General features: G+C 41.2%; 1 long non-coding RNA gene across 1 annotated transcript in view; it reads left to right on the plus strand.

The window, feature by feature from the left end:
• The window catches only part of LOC146867243 (uncharacterized), a 122,491-nt gene extending 120,392 nt beyond the window's left edge, over positions 1-2,099 (plus strand). The window contains exons 2-3 of the long non-coding RNA XR_014966077.1: positions 1,327-1,454; positions 1,916-2,099. This is a non-coding gene — a long non-coding RNA (uncharacterized LOC146867243). The remainder of the gene's footprint in view (positions 1-1,326; positions 1,455-1,915) is intronic.
• Positions 2,100-8,732: the final 6,633 nt, after the last annotated feature.

The raw sequence follows: 8,732 nt of genomic DNA on the forward strand, positions 1-8,732 counted from the left end.
ATGTGGTGACATCGCATCTTCTTGGACAATCCATCCCTGGGGACACCTATGGCAACACTGGTCGAGTCCTGAAGCCACATGTGGCAGGTCCAGCTCAAGCGCCTGAGCCTATGTCGCTGTTGCCCAATCAAGGTGGACCTCGATCACCCGACTCACCTGTGTGCGAGCGCCTCGTCTACTAATTGTGGAATTTTGATTTTAGTGGTTTGCCACTTTTTATTTTACAATGGAGCATATTGATGTTATGCACACTAGTACCCTTGTGGTTCTAGGGGAACTCTGAAGAGGAAATATGTAATATGCTGTGATGTGTTAAGGTGTGGTTAATGGAAAGTATGATGTACTAGCAAGTGCGTGAGTGTATGCTGAAGAATAAATGAATGCTTGACCACAGCTCCTGTGTGGTGTAATTCATCTGATTGCTCTTGGGCTGGGGAAGATGCTACAACACCTTTTTTGAAACTACAAGCATGGTTTCTCATCAGACTAGAATGTGCTTGAGTGTGTTCAGTCCTTCTTTTCCTGGTTCAGACCATTATGGAAGACCCTTAAGGCTACCATCAGCATCTGTCCCTGACAAGCTAATTGCAACTGATGACATGGTGGATTATATGGTATAGTGGTATGTCCTAGGACATTTAGAGAAGGCTTCTGTCTATATTCTGTTTCAAAAGGAGTTCAAGGAGGATAGGTCTACAGAATTCCCATCCTGTAATAAAAGCTATACAGTAACCTCAGTCTCTGTTAGTAGCTATTTCAACATATTTCTAAGTGAAATAGCAGTAGGTGAAGTATCTCTTACTACCTAAGTGAAGTAACATGATGCCAACATTCAGTCACTTAGGTCACAGCAATTGGATATGTCTGAAAGCATGGTTTAATTCAGTTACAGTAGTGATTGCTACACCCATTGTATGAGGCAACATCTCAATGGAGCAACCAATGGGTGCACAATTTTTCTTTTGTGTGCCCCAGGGTTCTCAAAATCAGTATTTTCCCTCTGCCGTTACCTGTTGTCAAGTTAGAGATGGTTGAGAGTAGTTACAACAGTTCATGGCACTTGTATATTGTGAGCAGGAAGGGCCTCCTGCACTGGCCCTATTGCTATAAACTTGCTAGCCGAGTGCAGTTAAGGTGGTAACTCTGTATGCCAAAGAGAGGCTTCACATTTAACACTAAAGTCATTAGTGAACAGTTAAAAATGTGCCTCAAATATATAGTATAGTAGTATATAGAAATGTGAAAAGAGTCCTATCACAGAATTTTTGAAGAAATATTCTCACCTTATACTCAAATTCACAGTATTTGCCTTTGTGAATCTCAAAGTATTACAGGAACCACACTCTGGGACCGTGGAGCATCAATGGTCACCGGCACTGGGTGACCAACAAGGAAGGAAGTGTCTCATAAAGAAGGAAAGTTGTCAAGAGGCAGCAGGATCATAGAACTGGAAGGTAAATATGGATCAGGGAAAGGAAAAAACTAACAAAGTGCAGCAATGCCAAACAGTAAGAGAGACGTATCTGCAGCAGGAACCCTACAACCATAGAACATTGTGTGGCTTCTCTCTCTCTCCCCACTGCTTCTACCTAAACTGCCCTGGGAGTGTTAACCTGCCTTCTGTTCGGCTGCTCCTTATCCAGTCCCTGAGTATAATTTATGTCTGGGAGTAGGAAAGTCTGACTACTTCTAACACCCCAACCACCATAGACTGCACCTCACTATTTTCCGCCCTACTAACCCTGTTTACCTTTTCTGCTGATTCGTGTAAAAATTCTGACCGATAATGAGGGCGAAAGTGAAATGGTTCAGATGTCTATTGGGTACACTTCTCTAATGACATATTGTTTTTATACACATTGCCTTAGGAATAAAAATTAACTTTTTAAAACATGTCTGTTTGGGATTTTTATAGGCACAGAACAGGAACAGCAGAAGATGCTTCACATTCCAGAAGATGAGAAGTTGAAAGGGCAGCAGGAATGGTACCAGAGTATTGTTACCGAAATATCATCTGACAAAAAAATTGTGTCCTATGCGTTTACAAAAATATTACCTATTAGGATTAATGATAGAAAATCTACACCCAACATAGAGATGTTTTTGTAAATGATCTTTAGGCCATAATATGGATGTGTGTCTGAGTTTATTAAATGCAACTTTAATCTACACATATTACCTTTCTTATGCATATATACCTTCCATCTACTTATGATAAACCTTCCGTGTACTTATATATCATTATATTTATTACTTTGCTTCAAATTCAGCATATCCAATGCACTACCCTATAACTCACCCTATAGCTCACACAATATATTCTCTACCTCCACTCTGATTCATCTCAAATCTCATTCTACTACTCTCTCCAATGATCTACTACTCTATTTCTCACCCTATACCACTCTCAATATATCCTCTACCTCCATTCTCTCATTCATCCCAAACCCCATACCACTACTATGGTCCACAAAATAACCCATTCTAGACTCTTCCCTCCTCTAGACCCCTCCTTGCATCATTCCATACCTTTTTTACTATTCAGATCTCCCAAACAAGCCTTTCTAAACCCTTCCCTCTGACTCTTCCCATACCACTACTATGGTCCACAAAATAACCCTTTCTAGACTCTCCCCTCCCGTAGACCCCTCCTTGCATTATGTCATGCATTTTTTACTATTCATAGCTCCCAAACAAGCCTTTCTAAACCCTTCCCTCTGACTCTTCCCACTCCACCCTTTTACTCATCCCAAACCCCCTCCTACTGCTATGAACTCCCCAAAATTAAGAACTTTCTAGACCCTTGCCTCTTCTATGTCCCCACTATTTATTTTCAGTCCAAATAACAGACTAACATGTCCACCACCCAAATTAATTTAATATTTCCCTATAGAAATTCTCACTAATCCTGTTTGGGTTCTGGAGTAGCTTGCTACCCGCCAAAAAGTGCTTCAATACCTCAGCAGGAGTAGCAAGCGCTAAATAAATGTAAACCCTTTCCTCTTCCATCCCTTAACTATCCTTTTCTATCCAAATAACAGACTAACATGTCCACCACCCAAATTAATTTCATATTCCCCCAGACAAATTCACCACTAATCCTTTTTGGTTCTGGAGTAGTTTGCTGCTCGCCTAGAAGCCCTTAGACGCTTCATCGGAGTGGCAAGCGCTATATAAATGCAAACCTTTTCCCTTCTCTATCCCTCCACTATCCTTCTCAATCCAAATAACAGACTAACATATCCACCGCTCAATTTTATTTCACATTTCACTATACTAATTTCACCACTTATCCTTTATGGGTTCCGAAGTAGCATGCTACTCGCCGAAAAAGTGCTTTGACGCCTCATCAGGGGTAGTAAGCGCGATATAAATGCAATTACAATACAATACAATGTGAGATGATATTTTTGTTATTTATATCTTACATACAAACGTTCCCAAACCCAAAGAAAGAGGCAATTGAGGGAGAAAAGAGCACTATTATTCAGCCTTTTATTACAAGATTGGTTTTTTTGGGAACATGACGCTGTCTGTAGTCTTGGTAGTAGTTTGGTTAATACTGAATTAATATACCATGGAAAGATACACATAACTCTTGCCTCTAGGTTCTTAAATTAATTGAAAACTTTCAGTCGCAAAATCTAGAAAATGTTAGGTAGTGATCAATTTTCACTCCTAAATTCTTGATAGAACTTAAGGGAGTAGGAACACCTCCGAGAATTTGAGCCAGAATGGAGTTTGTATGGCCCGCAGCAGAATCTCAGTTCTTAATTTAATTGGAGGGAGGCGATTGTGCTTTCCGGAGTCACTTTTGAGTTTTCAACAGCTGAATTCTTTGGGTGAACCTAAGGAGATCTGTGGTGTTCCAATAGATCCTATGATTCCAATGGGGCCAGTAACTACTACAACATCGGAATTAAGAAGCTACTAGCAATAAGTCCCCCTCTTGCACAACATGTCTACATAGTGGGAATGCAACCAGCTGTCATGACTTTATTTTATTATTTTCAATTTGTCCTTTACCTCACAATTGTCTTCCTTCTTTAGTTAAGGAAGTCATTTACTTCAATAAATCTAAGCACGGTAAGATTTGTGCTTCCAAAATGGGAAGTGCTTCAAATTTAGTACGAACGAAATGTTATGAATCCTCTCAGCAGCTACGGCAGTGCATTTAGCACCCTTGTCCTATGCAGTCACTTGGAGACAATTTGAAAGCCGGTTAATAACGGCAAATAAATCTATAACCTTAACAAGGACTGTGGGTGCAAAAGGTTTGTGCAGGTCTGCTACTTTTGGTGCTACGTCTGGTGTATGAATGTGGTGTTTTTCTCCACGACCTTTGGAAGCAGTCGTGTTGTATAGCCGAAAAAAGCAAGATTTGTGTCATGTCTGTACGACATGAGACAAAACAGCCCACCTCTGGAATATGTAATATGGTGCAATTAGTTTCATCAGCAGGACATTATATTTATTATGACTCAGGGTGATCTGCTTTTGGAGTACTTTGCCCTTTTGTGGCCCACAACAGGCTATTGTGTAATGAGTAATATGTGTGAAGTTGTTATTACTGGTCCAAGTCAAAGAGTGCTTTCCACTTTATGGAAGTCATGTGTATGTTTACTATTCCAGCTCGAGCTCAGTTCTTATCGCTGCCTACTATCATGAAAATGTTCCTATGAACTGCCTTTGTATCCAGCAACTGGGGCAATAAACGGTGATAATATCCTTCAACTCGGATAACCCAACCCAAATCACAGCGTTAAAGCGTACCTGGGTGGGCGAAGTGAGACACAACCTCCCATTGGTTGTCACCAGGCTACCGTAAAAGCGTGCTCCTGCCGCGATATCCCTGATGGCCCAGGTATCGTCTCAAGCAATCTGGACTATAAGAAACATCAACATGCACGGGAAGAGCTAACTGATAAAAATAATCATAGGAGGCGATGTTATCATTTGAACCGTCCCTCCATTCCAGTTCAGTCATACTGCATGTGACATCTCTGTACAGATACACTGAGATAAGACAGCGAGTGGTAGCAACTGGAGGTTATCTAAGTCGATAAGAGTAACTCTTTAGAAAGAAGGGAAAGTAAGATAAACAGGTGTGTGAGAACTCTTGAACTCTCTGGAAAAACGTCCAGTGGGCGAAAACTCGTAAAAGAAATCATAAACAAAAACACACATAGGTACAAACATTCAGGGACTCAGGGAGGGGCATTAGGTCACCCTCTTCGTACATTGATCGGATGACGCATCATTCCCATGTTGTACGGCCCACCACAGCATACAGCATGGGGCCGTGGGTCACCCCACTTCAGCCACTGGCTCCCTTACACTGGGAGGGACTGCATTTGTCCTGATCACTTATGCATCAGCTCCAAAATAAGTACCCTGTCCTGCCAGGGCTGTGGGCTTACAATACTATACTCTGGCAAAGCTTTTCACTTTCAATTCTTTGTCGATTTTGTTTTACTCACCCATGAGTATTTAATCTATATCCTTATGTTACAGTAATCCAAAGTCCATAGTGCCCATTCTCACCAACATGTATCCTATTTTCCTGTGATGTACATTAAAACTAGAAACGGTCCCTGTACCAGTACACTTGCCTTCTATTAAGAATCAGTACTGCTGCATTTAAATTACATCCAGTTCAAAGATGATTGCATAACCTCCTTTTCGTCAGAAAATGAATTCCATGTTTATGACTTTTGTGCTCTAGCCTGGCATATTGAACAAATGCCCAATTCTGACCCAAGCATCTTTTTTAGACATAAACGGTACCCTTGACGAAGAGTAGAAGAATGTATTTCTGCATTAAGACTTCTTGCCTCAACTTGTAGTTTTGGTAACTCGCTTGATACTTATAACACAGACCAATTTGTCTATAGTTGTTCATCTCAAAATATACAAGAGCAACTTTTAAGTTCTAGGAATCCAACTTTATGTGAGGTTAGTAACATTATCTTTTTTTTTTTTATATTCAATAGTGCAATTTTTATTTAAGGATTGAGCATTTAAATCAATGAAAAACTGAAATTGTCAAACTGCGCCAAAAATAAAGCAGAGTCAGAAACCACTCCAATGTGGTGCAAGTTAATTCCACATTGCAACCCCTTCTAGCAGGTTGTTCTGATACAGAAAAGCATAATCAAATAGGGTTGCAAGAATAGCCACGAAGTGTGGAAAGGCTTTAACAGTTTCAGACTTTACAGTTTGTGCACACCAAAAGTCCAAAATGTACATCAAGTATAGTCTATCAAGATATAAACTAACCATTCATTAGTTAGTAACATTTTCAAAGGCATTGAACCCTCAATTGTTTGTAGGAAACGTATGGCTCTAGAAATTTTTTCTGCTTCCGTGTTTGTGAATATTTTACATAAGTCTCAGTCTGTGGGTGTTGTTTCTGTCAAAGATTGTCCAGCATTAGGTAAAAGTTGTAATAAATTCCAGAAAACATGGCATTTTCAAAGTTTGTGTAGAAGGTAACAGGATGGTAGTCAAAGTCAGTAGTGAGGAACAGGCTTTGAATGAGTGTATCTATTGGGTTCGACGTTCTACTACTTCATTTAGTTTGAAATCCTCACTAAAGGTACTTAGGGCAGTTGGTCTGGAACTTCTGCATTGTAGGGTGTGTACTCATGGGCACTCGTCTTTGAGGATTAAACTTCCTTGGTTTCAGTATTCTTGTCTCCAGTATGTTAATTATACACCCAACTTTCCAGACATAAAGAGAGGACAAGACAAAAGAGCCCTGTGCCCGGACATTAATTTTTACTTATTAGACACATCACAACAGAAGCAATTTTCATAAGGTTCCCCTTGCAATTACAAAGTTTATCCATTTAAAAAATGGAGATCAGTTGTGAAAAGGTTGAAGTGATACCGCTATTTTGTTGCCACCATGAGATGTAGAACTAAATTTAATGAGGCAGGTGGCTTTTAGACATGAAAGTAAAAGAAGGGGGGATTTAGAAGAACAACAGTCCAGCACACACCCTCCCTCAAATAAAGTTTTTATAAAAGAGTAATGCAGTCCTGCATTGTGGAGTTTGGGTGTAGGGTCCCTGTAGGTCAGCCGAAGCATCCTTTTCAGAATGCACAAACCCTCACCCACTGAGATGGCATGCTTCATCATAGGGTGGTGCTCCTCCTTGGGCGGTCCCACTTCAGGGCACTTTGCCGGAAATCTTTTCTGTGCCTGATGGTAAGAAGATTAACCCCACATAAGTAAAACCCCTTTCCTTGCACTGAACACTAGAATATAGCTATCTAACTGACTACCCTGTTTTGGAGGTAGCTTTCTATGGAAGGCTGTGACTTGGATCCCCAGGAAGTCAGACCCCTTGAGAAGTCGTTGCAGAGAAGACTTCCTGGTGGCTTATTAGCCGATTGGGAAGTCTCAGCAAGTAGTATAGCACTCTAAAATGATCCAGGTCACAGTCTTTGCTGGTAGCTTTCATTTGTGCGGTATTTTCACTGTTGTACTGTAATAAGTGTTGCACAAATACTTTACAAATTCCCTCTTCAGTTAAGTCTGACTGTTCTGTGCCAAGCTACCAGAGGGTGAGCACAGGTTAATTTAGGGTGTGTTTCTGACTTACCTTGAATAGAGTGGTGGTCCCTACTTGGACAGGGTGCATACCTCCCCCAACTTGAGACCCCATTTCTAACAGGCAACTCCACAACTACTTGGCATATTGCCCAAATTAAAAAGATCCAAAGTTCAATGCCCAAGTACATGATAGGTAATGACGTACAATATAATTTTAGCTTGAAACATTGGATTTTTGTTTTTAAACAGATTTTATTGATCTTTTCCTTTGCGTCATAACATTACATTACGGCAGTTCAATTTGTATCGCCTGATTGGAACTCACTCATAGCCTTTCCCGTTTATTACATTTCAGCTCAATCTGAGAAGTCGAATAAGATTAGAACTGTAAGATTAACTATCTACCCCTCCCTCCCGCGAGTCGCCAAAAAATTGGATTGAATGCGGGGTGCTGGAACAGTTCATGCAGCGATCGATCAGATCATGTTTGTAGGCCAGTGCGATCCAAGCTCAGTCAATTAGTCTTCAGGGTCTCGTGTACATTGGAATCGTTTGGATAGGCCGGCTATTGTTAGCATGTCTGTTTCGGGGGGCCCTCCTTATAAGTCTTCCCTCTCTCCCTCTGGAGTTTCTTGTAACGGGCGTGCTAAATCTTGCACAAGGATCTCCCAGGCTGTGGCTACCTCTATATTTGGCAACCCCTGCATAGCTTCCCACATCAGTATTCGCCCCTCACAACCGGCACACTTCAGGAGTTCTTTCTTCCAGGTGGATAGTCTGGGGCCTCCCTTTGCTTTCCAGGTTCTGGTTATTTTGTGCTTCGCTAGGACATATGCCAGGACCTGGAATTTACTAGTAACTTTGGTTTTCATCATGTGAGGGAACCACCCTAGCATGCAGTGGGCTGGAGAATGAGGGAGCTCTCAATGACCTCACCCACTGTCTGTAGCACCCCTTCCCAGAACACACATAGGTGGGGGCAATCCCAGAACATGTGCAGGATATGGGCCCGTACTGCGATGCAACGTGGGCAAGCCGCCTCTTCTATCTGGAAATATCTGCTTACGCGTTCAGGTGATAAGTATGCTCTATGGAGGACATAATAATTTATCAATTTGAAACGTGCATTTCTGGACACTTGAGGTATCCCAGCTAGTAAATTGTCCCAGTC

Source organism: Triturus cristatus, chromosome 1_2 (genome assembly GCF_964204655.1).
Source record: "Triturus cristatus chromosome 1_2, aTriCri1.1, whole genome shotgun sequence".
In the NCBI taxonomy this organism is placed as follows: Eukaryota; Metazoa; Chordata; class Amphibia; order Caudata; family Salamandridae; genus Triturus; species Triturus cristatus.